The 14,579-nt window shown below is 32.6% G+C and overlaps 1 pseudogene; it reads right to left on the reverse strand.

Moving 5' to 3' along the window:
- Positions 1 to 2,512: 2,512 nt before the first annotated feature.
- Positions 2,513 to 13,263, reverse strand: LOC126689587 (GDSL esterase/lipase EXL3-like; annotated as a pseudogene).
- Positions 13,264 to 14,579: the final 1,316 nt, after the last annotated feature.

Below are 14,579 nucleotides of genomic sequence, written 5' to 3' on the forward strand. Positions count from 1 at the left end.
TGCACGCAATGAAATCTTTCATCCAAATACATTGAGATCAATTGTTACTTTATTTGTCACCATCTTTTTTCAAAGTACCTCATAACAACGATCTATTTTTTCTTATGATCAACAAGTAACATTTTGAACAAATCTTATCACTAAGTTGGTTGTATGATACTGTATCAAAACTCAAGTTTGTGCATTGTGTTGCTAGGCTTGCCAAAAAATATTTGTTATGTTTTTAACATGCATGTGCTCATTATCTAATTAGTCGAAGTAGGGCATTTATCCTAAGTTAGTGCATCTTTGGAATGTTGAGTAATTACTTGTTGATTGGTCGTTATTGACAACAAGCATTATCGAAAAGGTCCCCCTTAATCTATTACATACCCTAATCAAAAATGATAATCGTTAATACTTCAAAAGTAAGACCATCAATATGACCGTTCGATTAACATCAAAGTTTAGAATGATCAGATCGGATAATTGAATCAAAAGATATCAAGCCACATCAAGTTTTAATGGCTAAGATGCATTTTTGTAAATTAGGGTTAAATCTATGTGATTAGGGTTAATTTATTTTGAATGGTTCTTAAAAATTAATTTAAATTATGTAGATGTCAAAATCTCATTGGTTTAATTTTAATATAAGGATGTAATAAACAATATTAGATAAATCCTACAAGATAAATTTTTACTTTTTATTTTGCTTCTTGTTAAAAAGGAAGGATATTTTAAAATTAAAAATTACTTGGAAAGCACTCACATCTTTAAATTAACACTAAGGTTATACCCAAAGATTGTATCTTGAGTTAATCCATTTGATAGAATGTATGAGTTAACCCAATGAGCAATGCAATCCAATTAGAAGACTCCATAATTACTATCATTACTTGAAATATTTTTTAGATAACATTCTTTTTTGATTGAGTATGGCATTGAGTCATTGACTATTCTCAGCAGTCTATTAGTTAACTATAGATATTTTAGTTAATAGTCATATAGTAGATATACCAAATGGTTTCTCAGGGGCATGTTCAGTTGTCCAATTGAAGCTTAGTTATAATCTTATTTTTGCTTTGCGTTGCTTTTTGTAACTTTTATGGTTTTCGTAACTTTTATGGTTTTCAAGGAAAAGATACTATAGCTTCCTTCATGGACAAAACTTAGGTATAGTTTAATTTGTAGGTGCTATAAATTAGGTTTCTCAATTAATATCAACCATTTAATTAAATTAGTCAATAAATCACATAGATAGATTTAATTGTCTTTGGAGGAAGATAACATTGCTTGCACCACATTGGCCAATATTGTCATATAGTTGAATTTAACTAAGTGATCTAAGATAATACAACACCTAAATAACTGTAACTAGGTTTTACCCTTGTTTAAAAGGTTACATACTAAAAAGTGAAATATTATCTTTAAGCATTGGTATATTACCGTCTATATTTTCATTTTATAATAAACAAAAAAAAGTATATTTAGTTGCACTTATTGATAAATATTTCCATTTGAAGTTCATCGACAGAAAGATCCAAATGAATACATTCAAGGGCATGTTACACTTACATCACAAGCAAAATAGGAAAAAAAATCGCTTTTATTACAGTGATATAGGTAATAATAATAATAACAAAGAATAATGTTAGAGATACAAACTTTTTTACAAAAAATTATACAAACTGCTGATATAGTAAATGGTTATTGGTAAATAAAAAAGTGATATTAATGGTGGGCCTAGACGAAAACCAATAAGAAGTTGGCCACATCACCAGTTTGTAAAAATGTTGTAAAATAGTTTGTGGTTATAGCACTACTTAATGATAAAAACTTGTATTATAAGCAGTTTAATTAGAATAGGCATTGGTATATTAACATCTATATTTTCATTTTATAATAAACGAGAGAGTATATTTAGTGGCACTTATTGATCAAAAAATATTTCCATTTAAAGTTCATCAACAGAAAGATCCAAATGAGTACATTCAAGGGCATGTTACATCACAAGAAAAATAGGAAAAAAATCGCTTTTATTACAGTGATATAGGTAATAATAATAATAATAATAATAATAATAATAGTAATAGTAATGCTAAAAATACAAACTTTTTTACAAAAAAATAATACAAATTGCTGATATGGTGAGTGATTATTGGTAAATGAAAAAGTGATATTAATGGTGGGTCTAAACGAAAACCAATAAGAAGTTGTCCACATCATTACTTTGTAAAAATGTTGTAAAATAGTTTGTAACTGTAACACTACTTAATAATAAAAACTTGTATTATAAGCAGTTTAATTAGGATAGGCATTGGTATATTAACATCTATATTTTCATTTTATAATAAACGAAAGAGTATATTTAGTTGCAGTTATTGATCATAATTATTTCCATTTGAAGTTCATCAACAGAAAGATTCAAATGAGTACATTCAAGGGCATGTTACATCACAAGTAAAATAGAAAAAAAAAAAATTGCTTTTATTACAGTGACATAAGTAATAATAAATAAGTAAAACTTGTATTATAAGCAGTTTAATTAGAATAGGATGAAGTAAAGCTGTAAAGAGAATGGCTCTTAGAAAAATTTATGAATGGTGTTCTTAATCATCTAAGAGGTTAGCAAGGCATAAGATCGTTCGGTGGGGTGATAACTGTCCCAGAAGATGTATTTAGTGTCATTCTTGCATGTATTTGAATTGTAAGCACAAAATAAGATGCCAACCTCAAAATCTCCCATGCCGCAACATCCATTATCCACTACTTCAAATCCTGAATTTGTAAGTAATGATCAACAAAAAGAAAATGCAAATTATTCTTAGCATATGATATCTACATTGGCATATGTTTTTGTTAGTATTGTAATGCTTCATCACACTAGTTTTTTTAGTTCTATTCCTAGTTATATATAAGTATAACTTTATAGAGGGTTGTGTTTGTTTCTAGATTTGAAATCTTCCAAATGGGTTACAACTCTTGATGAAAGGGTGCTTGAATGTTTATAAAATAGAGGATGTCTAGCTCCTTTCATTTCTAAACAAACTCTTTGCATATGATTTCCGACCTCATGAGACTCGTATTTCTTTGGGACCAAATTGGTATCAAAGTAAGGTTTCCCACACAATGTTTTCCACAGAAACTGTGTGGACCACGGCTTCAGCCAGTTGATGTGAGAGTCTATGACCATGTGGGTGTGTTGACCACCTTAATTGGTTGTAGCCATTTAATTGTTTCGCAGACATAGACCATGCTGCTAGAAGCTTATCCAGCGACCATGACCACTATCACTGGCAAAACACATGAACGACCTAAGCAGTAATGCTGTAAATAGATGGTGCATGGAGAAATGATACAGCAGATCGTTTTGGACAAAGGTAGAAGAAGTAACTTGGAGATGTAGAAAAAGAACTTTTTTTTTTGCAAGGGGCTTGGTTGGTAAATGACCAATTGTTAAGTGGGAACATATACTTTAACTTTAGTGATAAATAATATTACAGAATAATTGGAAACAGTAGTGGCAAACGATGTAGTTTTGTAGCACAAGTCTGACTTGGATCTGATATAGATGCGACTAGGTTAGCCATGGGTTATTGATCATACCGAATTCAGCTTGACATTATTGGACCATTTTTTGACCCATCTGGCACAATCTGGGCTAAATTAACCTAGTTTCAATAGAAGAATTATATAAAAAGCCTTGGAATTATAGGAATTCTAGGGTATAATACAAACCAGTTAGAGGCAACCCAATATTGAAAGGGTTGGCTTATCTCTAGAACTTTTTTAACTGGGAGTCTTTTTTTGTTTTAAATATACAATAGCAAGTGGTAATGAATTTTAATCTCTACTTTTTATTTAGTTAGTGGGTGATGTGGCAGTTTCTCATTAAAACAAAAAGAAATTCCAGTTAAAAAAATACTAGAAGTAAGCTAAACTCATATTGAAATGAATCACAAGCATTAGAGTTAATGATGATGACCGTTACCATGTTTTGTCGGGTGTTGGATAAGGTGAAGTAATCGATAGTACATATCCATGTAGACGAGTTTAGCTGCTGGAAGCTTTTTGTTGAGATTAACCAATTGAGCGGAGAGCTTGGAGTTGAAGAGAATTGCTGCTTGGTTTAAAGACGCTGAACAACTTCTTTGTAATTAAGCCTCCTCTCATTGTTCTTTGCATCGGCAAACACCCTATTGCTGGTATACTTAACACTCCAATCCTTCTCATACCCAATGCATTGAGTTCCTGCCAATTATTTACTTTAACCCGTCAAACATCATGAAATAGCATAATTTTTTTTTCCTTTTAATTTCCTCCCCTTAGATTTTTAGAGTAAGTTTTTTTACTTATAATTTCAGGTAAGAAATGGTCTGTTTTCTATGGATAGACTTACAATTACCAACAACGTAAAAAAAATTGTTAATATATAGATGATAGTTTAATTTGGCTACACTTCTAGTCTACACTATTTTGCCACAAATTAATTAGAGTTGCAATTTTGAATACAAATCATGAGTTGCAATTTTAAATTGGAAACACCAATGCACTTGAGCATCAGATGTATGTAAGCCGAATCCGGCTCTTTAGTTCTTTACATTGGAGCACTTACATGGAGGTTATTAAAGATATATTAGCCCAATAATATAGACCCAAACTCAGTCTTATTTTGTGTGCAAACCAAGCCTCTAGTTGTACTAGAAGTCTATTAACCATATTTAGCCTACTATATATTCTCATCTTTGGTTTATTGTAACACAAAATTTGTTTTACCCTCTCATATAATTAAAATGTAATCCTTAATTAAGGGTTTTCTCAGTGAATATAGGTTGTCTGAACCACGTAACTCTCGTGATCTCTATTTTATACTTTCACTTTTGCATCTATTTTAACGTATGATCAACATGATATATCAAAGCTAACATTCAATAGTGGCCATGAGTAGCTAGCCAATTTTTCTTATAAAGTGTATCTAGATCACATTGTCCTTATGTTTTCAGAAACATACTTGCAAGAAACTTAAAGATGAATTGATCATTAGATCCGAATAAGAATTGATATCATATTGAAACATCCTGACAAAATAAGTATTTGCAATGTCATCAGTCCCTATGCTCAACATGTATATTCCTCTTGATAGTATAAAGGCCATTCTGTCTTCACCCGCTGCTGCCTTTATTTTCTTTATGTAATTCTGGAACATCTCTAATTGATCTGACAATGATAAGACAGACTGATATGGAAGAAATAAGCTAGTCATGGAATTTAGAATTAAAATTATAAGAAAAACAAAGGGAAGATCAGAGGAATTACTTCATCATGGATGTGAGAGGATCATATCCTGCACCACCAGAGGCAAAACTTACGCCACTAAGAAGGTCTTGAAGTTGCAAGTTTGAGTCCAAATAAGCTGGCAAGAGCTCCTTGAGACCTAATTCTTCAGCTGAAGATTGTTTCAAAATCTCTTAAAATCTACATTTTTGTGTGTAAGAGTAATGATTATCACATATATATAGTGTGTATGTATATAGACTGAAATCGTGTTTTCACAGACTCTGCATGGTTGTATTTAACTAGCTAGTTAATTATGTGCAGCAATAATTAATAGTATGTGTAATAAAATTTTGAAAGATCCAATTTCTTTTTAAAAAATCAGTGATAGAATTGTAAACGCAGGAACTTTCACCATAAACTTGAGAAGAAGTTGTTATTTTGGTAAGGTAGAAGAAGTTGTCAAATTCGTTAAGCGGCGCCTATTTCAGTTGAACGAGGAGGGTGTGGAGTGTGGACATGAAAAATTAATAGATCAATCCATTTTGGCAAATTTATATACATATTCCCGGTGTGTGGATTGTGGAGCACTAGGAATTGGAATCCTCTACTATAAGGAGCCAGGTAAACTGTCACTTTGTGGTGGTAAAATTTTTGAAAGTCATAAGGATTAAAGTATAAAGGTAAAAAAATGAATTTATAAGAGTATTAGTTTAGGAAATTTTTTTAGAAATTTTTTATGAGAAAATTAAAAAAAAATTATTAATTTATTTTAATAATTTTTTATATTTTTCATAATAGTGATGTTAAAACTTTTATAAAATGATTTATTAACAATTGTTTTAAGACACCAACTAACAGTCCTGTTAATTCATCTTTGGGAAATTAAGGGTATCGGTTTATGAACTATTTTTAGAAATATTTTATTGAGAGAATGATAAAATAATAAATGTTATTGATAGTTTTTTATATTTTCTATGAAAGTGTTGTCAAAATTTTTCTATTATGGTTTATTAACAATTATCCTAACGATATGTTTATTTGGAGGTGAAATAGGGTGAATAAAAAACTCTGGAGAGAAAATAGGTAGGAAAACATTTTTATAGTGTGTTTGGTTAGGTGGAGAGGAAGAAAAATAAATGATGAGTTCCAGGTGTTTTTTCTTTGAGCTCACCAAAAAGTTTTATCCCCAAAATGGAAAGAAAACTTGGTGGGATAAATATGATGGCGACAAAAATGCCCATATGCATGTTGCACATGGGCTTAAAGTTGCTCTTTTATTTTTATTTATTTTTATTATTTTTTTAATAGCCTTTGGCTGCTTAACGTTTATTCTATTGTTTAAAAAACAGCTTTCTGCTTTATTTGGCGTTTGCAGTTTTTTTTTTTTTTTGCTTAACTAGACTTGATTTTTAATTTTTAATAAATTTAGTTGATTGCTTTTTTTTTTTTTTTGGTTGCTTGTCACTTTTTTATTTTAATTGTGTATCATTTTTTAACAAGGGTATATGAGTAAATTTATACAAAAATGAATGAACTTAAAATTTTTTCTATCCTCCCACTTTTCTATCCTCCAACTATTTTCTATCCTCTCACCTTTCCACCCCTCCAATCAAACAAACTCTAAAAATATTCGTTAACATAACCCTTAATCTTTAGTATCGCCTCATGAATTAAATGGAATGATAACTTTCCATTTTATAAGGCTTCGGGGTAAGAGTCATGTTAGTTAATACACTAAAAACAAGGTTAGAATGTAATAAATGTTCAATAATGACTTTTCTTTTATTTCTACGGCCTTTTCTTTCTTCTCCAGCATACTAGACACGCAAAAGACATTACTGATTACTTAGAGCATCCATAGTAGTACAGCAGTGGAGTAAAAAATTTAGTTATTTGACACCACAAAAAGTTACTTTATCTATTTTACTTACTCACTTTACAATATATCCAACAGTAGTGGATCTATTTTAACTTTCAACACAATAAAATAATATATTTATTACAATAAAATAATATATCTACAACAATAAAATAATATATCATTTACAATAAACAACAATCACAACCACTGCAACTGTTATCGCCGCCACCATTGCCTCCGCCATCAACTCTTCCATCGCCGCCACCACTACTGCTGCTACCACTACAATGATATTTTTTTACCACTTCAATTTTTTTTTTTTTTTTTTTGTTGAGAAAATTTACCACTTCAATTAAATATCCCTTCTCTATTTTTTCTTTATTATTTTTGATTCTCTCTTTCTCTCTCTTCCTCTCTATCTCTTTCTCTTTCTCTGAACCAAGATGAACCAACAAAGTGATCAAACTTTCACATTTTCTTCTCAACTCAGCAAACCCACTGCCACCTAAACCCCCATATCACAACCCAGCCATAGCCACCTCCAAGTACCCACTACCTAGCAACCATGATCACTGCCAAATACCCACTACCCAGCCACCATGATCACAACCCATCATTGCAAATCGACTCACTGAGACCCACCAAACTCATAGCCCAGCCACCGTGATCACAACCCAAACCCCCACCATTGTTACCAAACCCATCAAGAAAAAACCCAACAACCCAAAATTGAAAACCAATCGGCAACCCACCACCACAACTCGATCAACAAACCACCAGGGGCTCTCGCCGACGAGGGTTTATGGGTTGTGCCATGGGTTTGTGATCTTTCTCTCTACTCTAACCAATCTTCCATGAGTTTGTGATTTGTGATGTGGGTTTGTGTTTTGTGGTGGTTGTATGGAATTTGGATTGGTGTTGCTTTGATCTTTCTCTCTACTCTATCTTTGTGGGTTTGTGTTTTGTGTTTTGTGATGTGGGTTTGGTGGATCGGCTTTGCTTCGGTGGCAGTGGTTCGATCTGGTGTTTTTATGGTGGCTGGGTGTCTGATTTAGTGGATTTTATGAGCACCACTACCGGCTAGCTAGCCGGCAAAGTAGAAAGGAGATGAGGGATGCCGGAGAGAGAGAAAGAAAGAAAAAGAGAAAATATTATTTTAGCTATGGCTCCACTATTGTAACATGCATTTTTGTGTTTTGGTGAAGCTAAAATAGCTATATAGCTATTTTAGCTTCACTATTGCTAATGCCCTTACATCTTTGTAAATATGGCCAACTTTCCTTTTCTTTTAGCCAACTATTTTAAAGCAAGCCTAAACCACTTCCCAATGCGAAAAAAGTATGTTGACATTAATATTACAGCTTAAGGGAAATATTAGCAAGCACCGCATCGTGCGGTGCTTGTTAAGATTTTTTTTATATGGTCTCACTTAGGGTCCGTTTGGATTGAATTTATTATTGCTGAAACTGAAAACTGAAAATACTGTAGCAAAATAATTTTTAAATATGTGAAAAGTACCGTAGGACCCATTTTTAATATTTTTAAATACGTGAACAGTGTTGCTACAGTACGTGAACAGTACTATACAGTACATAAACAATGATTTTTGTCTCTGTACAATAAATTTACTGTTCATGCACTAAAAATAAAAAAAATAAAAAAAGAAGAAGAAGGAAACGTGAACGTAGATTTCAGCGGTTTCAGCTGAAACCAAACACTTACTTAATAAAAGGGACAAAATTATTAAAAGAAGTGTCAAAAGGGATATAAAAAAAATTGTTAAAAAATTATAAAAAAACAAAAAGTTGCAAAAGAAAATAGAAAGAATACTGCAAAAAGTTGTTAATAGACACCGACACAAGCCTAAAACAAAAAGATAATCTCATTTAATGAGCTTTGACAAAGAAGTGGGCTTGACCCACAGTGCAGTGCACCTAACCCAAATTAACTATGCGCATATGGTGAATTTAACGAGCGAAAGGCAAGAGGCTGCTGACATCCATGGTATTTATTTCAAGGTGACACATAAAATGTTATAATTTGTGCATAAGTCATCCATATCACAAGTTATAAGTAATAAAGGTGTGATGATGGGTTCATACGAGGACATACTTCTACCACTCACAACTCATCATGTGAACGAGTTGTAATACAAATTATACCACTTTATGTGACACTAGCATTACTTATTTATTCCGCATTGATTGTTGATTTCACTTTCACAAAGAAGGGGAAGATATTTGTTAGGCTTTGATTGTGTCACACTCCGTATATATTATATCTAAATACCATGTGTGTTAATTGTGCCATTTAGTATAAAAGTGTAGATATTGTGTATAAAGACTGTATATCAAGAAATGTGAAACAACAATTTTCCTTTTTGTTATGTCCAATTTACAGCCATCTTTGATTCTTTATGATAATTAGGAGATATAGGTGCATAGTGCACTCCCCAATCCACTTTCGTGTTCTCATCTCTCTTAGTTGCGCTGTCACTTCAATTGTTAGTTCATTTTTACCGTAGAAAGTGACATAATGATACTTCATATTTTCAACAGAGAAATTTTTGTTTCACACTTCATACGTACAATATGCCCAATTTCAACAAAAAAAAAACTCGAATCTCTTTTCTATTGACATCTTATGTAAATTTGCATTCTTTCCTAAGTCAAAGATCAATAAAATAAATTCTAGAAAGTTAAAAAAAAAAAAAAAAAAAAAAAAAAAAAAAAGCGATAAATATATGAAAATAATTGAGTAGTCAATAAAATAATGAAAACTAAGGATATGAAACACATGATTTGAGAGTACATTGATGAAAATGGGTTGACAAAACCTAAAATACCTAAAATATTATTTTATTATTCATGCTAAATATGTAATTTATTTTGGTATTTTCTTTAGCCACATGCCTTAAATAGAATTATATTAAAACCACTAAAAAATTGTCAGGTAGTATTTTCATAAACATAATGAATTTGAGTGGGACTTTTATAAAATTCATATAATCTATTATTTATAATCTTACTTTTTTTTTTTTTAGAAGACATTACATTTTTTAAATTTTAAAAAAAAATCCTTAAAAGACTTTTTTTTAGCGTGCCAATTTTTTTTTTTTTTTTTTTAAGGTCAAACTCTTAAAATTTTTAAATTTAATAGGATTTAAACTCAATTGGGGTTAGGGGGCCATGGTCCCCCATAATCGAAAGGTATGTACATGATGGTACATAATATCTAAAAATAGTATACAAAAAGAGTGAGTCAATTAAAGCCCTTTCAATTTAGTAAGCTTTTTGGATAAATTTGATTTGGTATAATATTAGACAAATTAATGGTCTGTTGGTGTCTCTTGTTGGCTTAACTAGTAAAATATAGTAGAATAAGAGGTTTAATTATACCTCTTATTTAAAACTTTAAATACCTTTTCTAAGTGCAACTTATTAAATTTCAACTTGTGTAAATTCCTTTTTGCAAGATAATCTCTTGGCTCTAAATGTGATTGTACTAATCTTCCTGCATAATCATGTCACCCACTCAAACACTGGCGTGAGAAATGCTACTACTACAACCTACACACAAAGCACATGACAGGGCATAGCATAAGTATGAATTAGGAAAAATCTAGTAGATAATTTCAATACTTATTCACAAGCTTAAAAACCACTTTCCTCCTGAAGATGAGAGAACTTCATGTACAGATTAATCCGTCGACAAACTGGAACATTAATTGCAGAATTGCTGACACATAGTCTCAGTTTACAGAACATTTTCATGATCATGAATAAAGAAAGATCTAGTAGATTGGAACATTGCGGAAATACTGATACACAGTTAAAATCGCTGCCCTCATGAAATGAGAACCTCGTGTATAAAATCCTTCAACAGACTGGAACATTGCAGAAATACAGATACATAGTCCCAATTTAAGCATAGTAATAACATAGATTGGACCCACTTCAAATGCTAATTAATAGCACAAACACTTCCAATAATAACTGGCCAAGAAAGAGAGATGAGAGATTACCCTCAGAAGAATTTGTAGATAGAGTCATCGAAGACCATTGGGGTAAGGATTTTATAGGCCAGCTCTGAGGGATGATAACTGTCCCAGAATACATATTCAGAGGCGTTGGTACATGTCTCTGGTGAAAAACTGGTACATAAAATGCTGACCTCTATTTTCCCTGTGCCACAGCATCCTTTGTTTACCTCTTGAAATCCTAAATCCAAAAGCAAAGGGTTTAAAAAAAAAAAGCATTACATAACCCCTTATATCTACAGTCACTGGATTAAGTTTACAGTGCACCTAGCAAATTATCACCTCTTGTTAGTACAGTTTGACATACCAACTTTTGAGAAACCAAAATCATGTAGTAAGAAACAACAACAACAACAATAACAGAGCTTTAGTCCTAAAGTTCTGGGGTCAGCTTTAGGAGTATACCTTAAATCAGGTATATGTTTCCCCTCTCTTGCAGCTGGGATGTGAGAGAGGGAAAATATATACCCGATGTAGGGTATATTTTTTCCAGCTATAGATTTTCAACAAATTAGTTAAGGTTACTCAATATCCAAGTGAATCAAAACTATTAAAAAATGATGGTGGTGATTACCATATTGAGATGGGTTTTGGACAATGGCAAGCAACGGGTTATAGACATCTAAATAAACAAGCCTAGCGTCTGGAAGTCTTTTATTGATGGAATCCATTTGGGAGGACAGCTTTGAATTGAAAAGAATTGCTGCTTGGTTTGCAGACTCAGAACACCCTCTCAGTATGCCTCCAGCCACTGTTCTCTGTGATGGCACGCACCCTATTGATGGTAAGCTTACTACTCCAATCCTTCTTGCTCCTAGTCCATAAAGTTCCTGCCCATTATATTTTTTTGGCACAAATTAAAGCTTGACAATGTTAGCTAATGCACACTTAAATTTACTGGACATGTTTGTCCAAGATCCAAGTACGGCCATGCATGACCAAATTAATGTACATGTTTGCAAATTGCAATGGCATTGTGTCTTTATAAACATACCTGCAAGAAACTTGTAGCTGATCTAGCCATTAGATCAGTATATCCGGGAATATCATAAAGGGCTCTCCTAAACGGTGTAGAAAAATAAGTATTTGCAATGTCATCGCTCCCTGTGCACACTATGAATATACTTTTTGACAGTATAGTAGCTGTTCTGCTTTCTCCTACTGCTTCCTTTATCTTCTTTGTGTAATTTCTGAACAAGTCTAATTGATCTGATAACGATAAGACAGACTGATGATGGAAAATTAAGAAAATCACAATAAGTAATTATTACAATATATAGGACTAAAAAGAAAAAGAGGTGGAGTGAGAGAGAAGGTTACCACAATTTTAGCAGTGAGAGGATCATATCCTGCACCGCCAGAGGCAAAACTTACACCAGTAAGGAGGTCTTGAAGCTGAAGATTTGGATCAAGATAAGCCGGTAGAATCTTCTTAACACCAAATATTTCAGCTGAAAGTTTGTGTCAAGAAATTTTCAGTAAAATATATTATAGAGCATTCAATCAGTATGTGAAATGGTGAATGATATAATTGTACTATGTATTGGATCCTCAAAAGGTTTTTTTTTTTTTTGGTGGGGGGGGGGGGGGGAGGTTAATTTAAACTGTAAATTTTGGATGTTAGTCATAAATTACAATGATTCCTGGACTGTTCCAATTCATGACTTGCTCTAAGGACTCTACAATAAGTCCAAAAAGTACTATATATGGTGGGAAACTGCAGTAAAACGAAAAGTAAATGCTAGACACTACCTACAAAATCTGCTGGGACCTTTCCATTGCTAAACCTTCCAGTTGGTTTTCCACCATTGAAATCTCTCCCATATGGTGGGAAATCACACTTAACCACAGTTGCAATGTAGTTGTTGTTGCCCGTATCCACTATTGAATCTCCAAAGATTATAACTGCAGGAACTGTTTCATTGTTAGGCAGCCTTGTAGTGCTGCCAGTAGTGTTATGGAAATTGTTGAACACGAGGAGGATTGAGAAAAAAATTATATAGGAACAAGAAAGAGGTTTGGATGAGGGAAACTTCATTGTGTTATGGTTAAGGATTTTATGGGGAAAAGAAAAAAAGAAGTATTAAATCTTGTTTGACAGTGTAGAACTTATAATTTGCATTTGCATGACTATCTCTCGTGCAGCCTATTTATTGGGTTGAGTTTGGATTGCACTGAAACTCCCTGCGTTTGGCGTTTGGCATTTTTTTTGTGGGTCCTGTGCACTGTTCACAAACCTGCAAGTACGGATTTCAGTAAATGTTAAGTTAAAACTAGGTCCCATGGCACTATTCACACATTTAAAAATTATTTTGCTACAGTATTTTTAATTTTCAGTTTTCAACAATGAACGATATCCAAACAGACCCTTGGACTCATAACTCACATTAGGTTGTACATGTTTTTTTTTTTTTTTTTTGCTTTCACACAGTGTATCCTCAAAGTTTTCAACCAGAGACTAATCACTGTTCGCGACGGGTGGGCCCATAGTGAAGTAAATCTCTAGCCCAGAGAATTTTTTTTAGAGTGTAGGTAGCCGGACTCGAATTACGGAGCACACCCTGTCGAACCTGGTATAGGCACCTTGAGACCAAGTGCCCAACCAACTCGACCAACCCCCTGGGTTACATTAGGTTGTACATGTACAGTTAGGGAAAGGTCAGCATTTATGTACTTTCGTTGTTAGTTAAGTTGGCAGAATAGACCATGTGAAAAGTAGCTCTCTTTCAAACCTCAAATCCTTCTTTTAATAGTAAAGATGACCCTGATTTAAGTGGAACAAAACTAGGAGTAAGTTTGTTAAACCTTTATGTAAAATATTTTACATTTTTTTTTAGTAGAAAATATTTTACACGTTTTTGGGTGGAAAGAAAAACCCAGTTTTTTTTTTTACAAGATAGAAAAATTTGGTTAAATTGAAATCAATTTTCAACTGATTTTACACGTTTTTGGGTGGAAAGAAAAACCCAGTTTTTTTTTTTTTTTTTACAAGATAGAAAAATCTGGTTAAATTGAAATCAATTTTCAACTGACCATAAAATAGGGTCTGATGGACCATAAAATATTTTTCACTTATATTTTCCCTATATTCATTTTACACCCTTCAACTACCCGAACAGAGAGAGGGAAAGAGCAGACTGTACAACTCTAGCCGCCCATCTCACTGCCGATAAGGTCTCTTTCTCTCTCTTTCTCTCTATTCCTCCCTCTTTCTTTCTCTTTTCAGGGCCGGCCTTAGGCCTAGGCCATTTAGGCCATGGCTTAAGGCCCCCAAATATGGGGCGGTAATGTTTTTATTTTATTTTATTATTAATTAAAGAAAAAGTGTGAGTTAGGTGTATATTTTTTTCCCAATCTTAAGGAGACCTAAAATATTAGAGTTATGCTAGTATATTACAAGTTTTATTACATAAGACCTACAAA

The sequence above is a fragment of the Quercus robur genome, chromosome 6 (assembly GCF_932294415.1).
Source record: "Quercus robur chromosome 6, dhQueRobu3.1, whole genome shotgun sequence".
Lineage (NCBI taxonomy): Eukaryota > Viridiplantae > Streptophyta > Magnoliopsida > Fagales > Fagaceae > Quercus > Quercus robur.